A 10,217-nucleotide genomic window follows, 5' to 3' on the forward strand; every position below is an offset into this window, starting at 1 on the left:
CCGCGCGCAAACTGGGGGAGCTACACCCTTCGGCTACAACCGAAAACACCCATGCCCCCGGACCAGGTGGCATGCCTACCGGAGGCCTCCGGTATCTTCCACCATGGCCTCTCTGTACGGTGTGTGCTAGGAAAGGGGTTGACAACTTACTGAACCGTACCCTACCTGTGGCAGGGACAAGTGGTAGTACGAAACAAGTATGGGGGTTACCGGAACAAGACTCGATCTATGGTCGACTCGGGAGGTTTTCGTATTTCCTGCATGGTTAGCTCAAGAGTAATATTTCATATCCATCAGATACAACCACCACTCATCATACCTCCCCTGCCCCACGGGTCATAACCGTCTTGACGAGGGACAAGCTCATGTCTACCCAAGACAACGACTTTCCCGGAACCTTCCCGGTAGGCATGAGGGCATATGAGGGTGATTGCTATCACAAGTACATCCATTTCCAACAGCAAGCATTTTCGTTATGCACTCAATGCGTATGATCATATCGTCACATAAAAATAACTAATGCTTCACGTCGAGGTGGTATTATAACCGTATCAAACAACCCACAAAATATTATGCCAGGGTTCAGAATGCTTGCCTTCAAGGTGTGGAGAGTCAGGGTGCATTCCAAAACTTTGAAAGTTTTCCTCTCTCTCCAACAAATCCTATTTTTGGAAATATTTAAATTAACACATAATTTAAAAACAGTACAAAAAAGTTGCTTGGAAAATTTTGAAATAAATATGAAAATAAACTAGACAATGTTTGAGAAAGAACACAAAAAGAATCAAGTCATTTGGATTTATATTTTAAAAGTTATAGCCAGTCAAACTTTAGGTCAAATCTGTTTTTAAAATAAAACAGAAAAGAAAAAGATTCAAAAAGGAATACGCTTTCGGGGTGGGGGAGACGTACTCTGGAACTTTACACTTACACTTATCCAGCGTGGATGGGCGCGTGGGTCACTGACAGTGGATCCAGGGGGCCCACTGGTCAGGTTTGATTAGTCGCCGCGCCCCTTCTCCCTCCTCTGTCCGAGCGGGGTGAGGCTCCGGCGATGCTCACCGGCGAACGGCGGCACCGTTCGAGAAACAGAAGCCATCCGCGGGCTCAGGGGGTCGAGGCGGTCCCGTCGGTGGTTGCTACGGTCCCTGGGGTGGATGGAGTTGCCGACGGCGAGCTCTGCAGCAGGCGGTGGCCGTCGGGCAGAGTGGATTCTTGCCTCCGGTGGTTCCTGGTCGGAATTGGGCAGGGGGATGGACTCATGAGACGGAGAGGAGGCTTCTGGTGAAGAGAGTGGAGAGGGGGAGGCCCTGGTGTGGCGTCGGAACGGTCGAGACAGTGGCGGCAGCTGTGGTTGCCGGAGAGGAAGAAGACGACCATCTCCGGTCCTTCTACTGCTACGGGAGGATCAGTGAGAGGGTGAGAGGGGTTGCTTGAGGGTTTGGCGAGCTTGGGGGGTCCTTATATAGGCGGTCGGGGGCGGTTTCGACGATGGCCGAGGATAAGAACGCCGTCGACCGTCATTCTGTAGCTAGGGCGACGTGGCGGAGACGAGGGCTTGCGGACAAGGTTGCGGATGAGCTTGAGCTGTACAAGGGGGCAGCTGGCGAGAGCCGGTGGCGCGGGCAGCGCCATCCATGGCAGAGCTCACTGTGGCCGCCCGCTAGCCGCCGTTGCCGACCTGACGGCGGCGCTGTTGGGCGCCAGGGGCGACTCTGCGGCGCGGGAGGGGGCCGGGTGCGTCGACTGGGAGAGGGGAAGGGCCGGAACGGCGCGGGGGTGGCGGCACGGGACGCGGCGGCTCGGTGCACGTGCGTGCAAAACGTGCACTCTGGGCGCGCCCAGAGCACGCACGCTGCGTGTTCGGCAGAATGCCACGGCATGCCAGAGGGTTCCAAATCCCCTAAGGTTTAACAGGTCTAGGCTAGGGCCATCTAGGTGTTTAGTGGACAAGATGGCTAGGTCAAGGGATCAAGATCACAAAGTAAACCAATAATCATGCCAAATCTGCTCATACACTCAAGGTGTTCGACAGAATGCTAAGTGCATCTAGGCAACTCTTGGGGTGGCCCAAATTTCTAGATTGGGGTCTCTTTAGATGAAAGAGAGGGTGGTGAAGTTAGTTTGTCAAAAGCTCAAACTTGATAGTGTAAGTTTTGCCAATCTTTATTTCAGGACAGAAAGAAAAAGGCAGGCTTGCATGCATTTAAAATCCTCCAATGAGTCCACTCTCCTGGACATAAGGGTTTTGCAAGATGGGCTATAAGTAGGAGAAAGCCCATGGTCACTAGAGCAAAATTTAATAGGGATGCAGTAGAAAAAGTCAAACTGGACCAGAAAGTAAAAGAGGTTGATTCACTCATCTTTTTCAAAGAACATAAAAGGGTTTTTGCATAAATTTGCATAATATACTCCTATGAACATCCCATAATTTTGGTGGAAGTTTTAAAGAAATGTTTAATTAGGTTGTAGTGCAAAATTGCTCTCTGGACCAGATTTTGAAACTTGGTGTAGAGCTCAAAATATTAAATGAATGAAATACATTTTTGCATAAAAGTGATTTAAAAACATCACATGACATCTCCAAATTTTGGTGAAAATTTTAAATAAATTTATCAAGTGGTTGTAGTTCAAAAAGAGCTCCAAAATTAATGAAAAATCTTTTTAAGGAATAAAGCTCAGAGAAAAATAATTATGCAAATAAACTCCCCTGATAATAGAAATGTTTTTCTTGAGAGGTTAAACAAGTCCAATAATATTTTTGGAAAGTTTTTCACTTGAGGTTAAAACTCCATAATAATAAGGTAAAGAAAGGCCCTGAAAACAAAGGCAAAAATCCAGAAAATAGAAGTTTAAATTCCTGGCAAAATTTTAATTAATAAAACAAGGTTAAAATTTTGGGGTGTCACAACACTACCTCCCTTAAGAAAAATCTCGTCCTCGAGATTTGTTAAAAGCTGTTTTAAGAAAATATATGCAATAAAAATGTGCCTACAGTGAGAGGGCAATAAGTGGTGTAATACCACAGTGTGGAACACTGGCGCTGCGTGGAAAAATCTATGGTTAGGGGCAAAACGAGAGATTTCTACGCTGGATACAGTAAATTTAGAATAAATTCTAAATTTAAAAATACGCTGGTCGTACCCGAGGGCATAGTGCTCTCTCTGGCTGACAGGTGGACCCGGGGCCCACTCTCAGCCTGTTCTTCTTCCTCTGGTTCTCTCTTTTTCCTCTCTCCCGCGCGCTTTCCGCGCTTTCTCCACCGGCGACGTTTAGCGCGTAGGGCATCTAGGCCGTACCGCGGTAGTGCGTGGCGTGCTAGCTGCCGGTGCAGCGTGCACTCACCTCGCGGGCCAGCATGCTGTCGGCACTGCTTGCGGATTCGCCTCCGAACACCGGCGATCGGGCGACGAGCGGCGCTGGTGGACTTCGCCCACCATACACCGAGCTCGAGCTATAAAACGGCCGAGGTGCTTCTCTCTTCTTCCTCACACCTGGCCTCGCTTCTCCTTCTCCTTCTTCCTCCTCCATTTCCGTTTACAGAAGCTCGGGTGAGGCTCTAATGGCGGAGGCGATGCCGGACTGGTACGTGATCCTGGTGTGCAGAGGGCTGGCGGCATTGCTGGGGCTCTCCGTGCTCCTGTGTGCGATGATCCTTGATGATCGTTGTGATGCTGCCGGTCGAGTGTTGGCTCTCCGAAGTGGCGGTGGTCATGAGGAGTAGGTGGGGTGTCGGGTGCTAACTGTTGTCGGTGTGCGGGAGGTAACTTGCACCTGGATGATTCCCACTAATCCCTCCTCCAGAGACTGTGGTGTATTAGGGAGGTGATTAGCCAGATGCAACATGGTTACGTGGTGTTGCAAGTAGTGTATGTGTTCGAGTGGTTGTGGCTGTGAGACTATTGTCGTGGTGCTGCGTGAATAAAAATCTATGTCGTGAGGAGATATACGCTGCAGCAGCTCAGGGAAAAGAAATCTCACTCCAGGATTTTTCGCGAGAGGAAATTAGTTAATCAAAAGTTACAGCAGCAAAAACTACTCCCCACAATTGAAACCAAACATTTATCTCATCGCACAAGATTTAGAATAACACGCATGAGTTACAACACTTAGCTAAATGCGAGAACAAAAGAACATAGTAGTGACGTCTAGAATGAAAACAGAAACTGGACGGGGTCCCGAGAAAACGACTCTGGTATTGGGGCGCACTCTTCTTCTATTGGGGGAAGCGGATTGATCAGTCGATGAACGCGTCTCTCCTGGCCGGGCCTTAGTGGTCTGCCGATGGCGATCTGAGGATTTAGATCAGCGAGGCTCTGGAGATAACTCATCACTCGCTGGGTCAAATGCTCTTGAGCGATGACATACTGGGCAAGGTTTGCCAGTACTGGGTCTCTCTCAGTCCGTCCACCGGGAAAGGTTGCTACTTCTCCGGGTGCTGCACGGCTCGGAAAGTAGTAATACCCTCGTTCGCTGGCATAGGGCACCGCAAATCGAAGACGAACAAGCGCTTCATGTCCAGCCGCTTCTATGGCCATCTGTGGAGTCGGCATAGATTTCCCTAGGAAGGAGACTTCCGTCGGGTCTTGGTTTGAGTCTACGGGAGGGATGTGCACTGCTGCCCAATATTTCGAGGTGGAAGAGCTGATCCTCGATTTGAGTAGCTCGTACTTGGGTGGCTGGGTAGAACCCATGGTACTGCAGGTAAAGTCCCACAATATTTTAACCAAGCTACCCGGGGTTGCATCTGGGGTTCTCAGATAAATGCTAGGGCTCGGCATGGCAAGAAGTGGTTGTGAGGGTTGCGCACAAGATGAGGGGTACTTGGCAAGGTCACGAGGTGGCCTTTTATATAGTGACTGGGCTGGGTTATTTACCGCGGTGAGGGGCAACGGGTTTGTCGGTTCTGCTCTCATGGGGATCGGGGTCAAAGCCACATATACACACATCTCGCAGAAGTGACGTGTTACTGTGGGTGCCGTCGGGGTTGGTTTTGGTAGCTACGCCCGGAATTAAAAATGCAGCCGTACATCAACACAGCTACTATTTAAATTAGGGGCGCATAAGCAGGTAACATTGTGGCGTTTCAAGATCACGCAATCACAGGGTGTGCACATACTGAGACTTGGTACTACTTGAGTGACTCAGTCCACCTTGTTTAAATCCAAGCGGGCGTGCCTTGTGGATGTCGAGGCTTCTCCATTGGCTTCACCATCAGGGTTAGCCGGAGGGGGTTGAGGAACTGCAGGGTCGGGGTAGCGTTGATGACCATCGCGGGGATTGTTGGCCACAATCCCGTTGGAGTGGGTTCCCAAAAGGCGACGAAGCACTTCTGGGGTCATCAAAGGACCTTGGTTGCTGGCTGGGGCTGACCTCAAGGTCTCGATCGGTTGTCCGAACAGCACGACTGCGTTGTTGGCGTCGGGCTCATCTTCTCTTCTTGCTGGGGCCCTGCGGATCAGGTCTCCACGAGCTGCGATCAGAACAAGGGTGATTTGATCGAATAGACCCTCTAGTGCACTTACATAGCGCACCAGATGCAATAATGCAGGGTCTGTTTCGTGGTCTCCGTTGGCGACTTGGGGTGGTCTACCATACCCGTCACGGCTGGGGTAGTAGTAGAACGAGCGACAGTTAACTCTGGGCGACAAGTGCTGGAGTTGAACTATAGCTTCTTGAGCAGCTAGTTGGATGGCTTGTGGCTCAAAGGAAGTTGTCCTTCCGGTGAACCTGTAGGGGCGTTCTGGCGATAGACCCCTACCATAGACGTGCATAGTGGCCCAAAATTGGCGGCTCTCACCGCTCATGGACCCTTGGTACACAACATATTCTGGGGGCTCTTCTAAAGCAAAGGCACGACGGGTGAGGTTTGCTAGCACGGTCACAAAACCTCCAAGGTTGGTTGCTGTGGTCTCATTGTGAACAATGGGGCCAGGCATCCTAGCTCGGTTTGGGGTAGAGGCTGTGATGTGCTGGGCTGAGGCGAGCGTGCCCTTTTTATAGAAAAAGGGGACGGAGTCTTCCTTCACATGCTTGCGAAAAATACTATTTAGGTGTCGGTCACTGGCGTGTGATCGACAGACTAGGCTGATAGGTTGGGCACCGACTGCCAAAAGGTGTCGGGCTCACTGTGTGGCTATCTTACGCGAGAGGCTTGGCCGGGGTTTTGTGAAGGTCTGGTGGGTTGGTTTACCTAGGTTTTCGACCTGGCTAAGATAGGATTAGTCAATGGTCAGCCTGGCTCTGATACCAAGTTTGTCAGGACCGGATTTTCGGGGTATTAATTTCCCAAAAAGCGGCCCTTGTGCTCACCAGCCCCAGGATTACTGTTAGCTGATGAGGCACCAACTTGATACAGAAACTCCAAGCAAAATACAAAATATGTAGTACAAGACCATTCTGGCCTATGAGTACAACAATTGGTTTCTAGTGGTTGATGGCGTAAACAGTTTGTGGATCATCGGAGTCTATGGGACTCCGTTTCCCACAGGAATAGCTGACCAGGATAACTCCTATCTTCGCGAGGCTGCTATCACCATAGCGTAGGGTCCGGGGCTGTCATCACAACGCTCCTCTCCACGCAAGAAAATCTGGCCAAGACAATAGCCAGGGACAAGCCAGTGAGTACTTTGAATGTACTCGCAAACATTAAGAACACAGGTATAATATAGCCACTGATAATCATGCTTTAAAAATATTCTTTGATCACTTCGTCAGTTATGAAATAAGGTTCATGCTGCACGTAAGTAGATCATTTAAATAAATCATGAGTGAACAATCAGGGTGTAAAATATAATGCACCGATCGGGTGTCTGAAGCGACGCCTCGAAAGGATAATAATATGAAGCATGCCTCAGTCGGGCGTCTGAGCGACACCACAGAAAGGGGCTTATATATAAAAGGGATAACAAGCATGCCACAGTTGGGCGTCTGTGCGACACCACATAAAGGGCTTATAAGTAAATGGAATAACAAACATGCCACAGTCGGGCGTCTGTGCGACACCACATAAAGGGCTTATAAGTAAATGGAATAACAAACATGCCACAGTCGGGCGTCTGAGCGACGCCACATAAAGGGCTTATATATAAACACAATCACAGTGAATATCCAGGAGGTGGTACCGACGGCGAGCTCTGCAGCAGGCGGTGGCCGTCGGGCAGAGTGGATTCTTGCCTCCGGTGGTTCCTGGTCGGAATTGGGCAGGGGGATGGACTCATGAGACGGAGAGGAGGCTTCTGGTGAAGAGAGTGGAGAGGGGGAGGCCCTGGTGTGGCGTCGGAACGGTCGAGACAGTGGCGGCAGCTGTGGTTGCCGGAGAGGAAGAAGACGACCATCTCCGGTCCTTCTACTGCTACGGGAGGATCAGTGAGAGGGTGAGAGGGGTTGCTTGAGGGTTTGGCGAGCTCGGGGGGTCCTTATATAGGCGGTCGGGGGCGGTTTCGACGATGGCCGAGGATAAGAACGCCGTCGACCGTCATTCTGTAGCTAGGGCGACGTGGCGGAGACGAGGGCTTGCGGACAAGGTTGCGGATGAGCTTGAGCTGTACAAGGGGGCAGCTGGCGAGCGCCGGTGTCGCGGGCGGCGCCGTCCATGGCAGAGCTCACTGTGGCCGCCCGCTAGCCGCCGTTGCCGACCTGACGGCGGCGCTGTTGGGCGCTAGGGGTGACTCTGCGGCACGGGAGGGGACCGGGTGCGTCGACTGGGAGAGGGGAAGGGCCGGAACGGCGCGGGGGTGGCGGCACGGGACGCGGCGGCTCGGTGCACGCGAGTGCAAAACATGCGCTCTGGGCGCGCCCAGAGCACGCACGCTGCGTGTTCGGTAGAATGCCACGGCATGCCAGAGGGTTCCAAATCCCCTTAGGTTTAACAGGTCTAGGCTAGGGCCATCTAGGAGTTTAGTGGACAAGCTAGCTAGGTCAGGGGATCAAGATCACAAAGTAAACCAATAATCATGCCAAATCTGCTCATACACTCAAGGTGTTCGACAGAATGCTAAGTGCATCTAGGCAACTCTTGGGGTGGCCCAAATTTCCAGATTGGGGTCTCTTTAGATGAAAGAGAGGGTGGTGAAGTTAGTTTGTCAAAAGCTCAAACTTGATAGTGTATGTTTTGCCAATCTTCAGTTCTGGACAGAAAGAAAAAGGCAGGCTTGCATGCATTTAAAATCCTCCAATGAGTCCACTCTCCTAGACTTAAGGGTTTTGCAAGATGGGCTATAAGTAGGAGAAAGCACATGGTCACTAGAGCAAAATTTAATAGGGATGCAGTAGAAAAAGTCAAACTGGACGAGAAAGTAAAAGAGGTTGATTCACTCAACTTTTTCAAAGAACATAAAAGGGTTTTTGCATAAAGTTGCATAATATACTCCTATGAACATCCCATAATTTTGGTGGAAGTTTTAAAGAAATGTTTAATTAGGTTGTAGTGCAAAATTGCTCTCTGGACCAGATTTTGAAACTTGGTGTAGAGCTCAAAATATTAAATGAATGAAATACATTTTTGCATAAAAGTGATTTAAAAACATCACATGACATCTCCAAATTTTGGTGAAAATTTTAAATAAATTTATCAAGTGGTTGTAGTTCAAAAAGAGCTCCAAAATTAATGAAAAATCTTTTTAAGGACAAAAGCTCAGAGAAAAACAATTATGCAAATAAACTCCACTGATAATAGAAATGTTTTTCTTGAGAGGTTAAACAAGTCCAATAATATTTTTGGAAAGTTTTTCACTTGAGGTTAAAACTCCATAATAATAAGGTAAAGAAAGGCCCTGAAAACAAAGGCAAAAATCCAGAAAATAGAAGTTTAAATTCCCTGGCAAAATTTTAATTAATAAAATGAGGTTAAAATTCTGGGGTGTCACACCAGCTCCGGTGGGACTGCCTGCTCCCGCCTCCCATGGCCGGCTGTTCTGCCGCACAGGCCGCACCGCCCCACCCTACTTCATTGCTGGCCAGGCCATTCCTCTACTCACCCACACCTCCTGTTATTTTCCGGCAACGGCAGCTGGACCAGTAAACCCTCGTACTCCCCACCGTGTGGGCAACCATTGCCTAGTCTTCCCCGGCTCTGTGTCGTTCCCTTCCTAGGCCACGCCGTCGTCCATCGACATGGTGCTCTCGGCGCGGCCTGGTCAACTTGGTCAACGAATGACTTCCATCGGCCGTGGACTGTACGCGCAAAATAATGATTCCTCCACCTGACAGCTGGGACCCACCGGAAGGGCCTCTGTATTTTGTGAAAAAAATGTTCCCCCCGCTGACATGTCGGACCCACTAGCTATATCTTTGCACGCAAGGAAGTGCCTCCTTATTACGCACAAAAAAATGAATACCCCCTGCTAGCTGGGACCCACCATAGTGGGAGGATGACTTGTGGGCCAACAAAGTTGACGGGGACGGAGGGCTTTGTCAACTTAGTCAATATGAACGATTCTAGCTCCACTGACCGTACGATGTCCATCCAATGGGCGTAGTACTTCTTCAACCTCTGGTCTTCTTGCTCCAGCCGCCCAAAGCAGCGCCGGTCGTGTCGCATGCTCCTACCTCCCATGGCCGGCTGTGTTGCCACGGAGGCCTCACCGCCCCCTACTATTCCCACTGCTGTCCAGGCCCTGCGGCGACGGCAGCCTCACACCGCAGCCGAACCAGTGAACCCTCGTACTCCTCTCCGCGCGGGCTTCCACTGCCGCGTCTTCCCCGGCTCCGCGTCGTCCCCTTCCTAGGCCTCGCCGTCGTCCACCGCCGTGGTGCTCTCTGCGCGGCGCGGTCAACGTGGTCAAGGAACGACTTCCATCGGAAGAGTACTGTATGTGGAGAGGCTGACAGCTGGGTCCACGGCCACAGCCCAGTTTTTTTGTGATTTGCCAAGTAAGTCGCTTTGTCAGTCCTGCTGGGCTGCAAATCTTTCAAGACGAGGAGATCTTTCATTCGGCTGGCTGAGAAAATGGCCCATCAGTAATGAGAAATGGGCGGTACATTTTTAAAACACATCAAACCGGCAATTAGTTTCAAATATCTTTTTTTTCATTTCAAGATTTTAAATTACATTAATTTTTATGCGTGGATAATTTTTTGGATTTTATATTGATATACATTTATTTTTAAAATCAGTTTGAATGTGAGTCGAAATTTCGGGATTAAAAATAGTTTAGACCGCACCGAAATATGCAAAATTTCGTATAATTTTTTAACCGTGGCCGCAATTTGGGTTG

The sequence above is a fragment of the Triticum urartu genome, chromosome 5, assembly GCF_003073215.2.
Source record: "Triticum urartu cultivar G1812 chromosome 5, Tu2.1, whole genome shotgun sequence".
In the NCBI taxonomy this organism is placed as follows: Eukaryota; Viridiplantae; Streptophyta; class Magnoliopsida; order Poales; family Poaceae; genus Triticum; species Triticum urartu.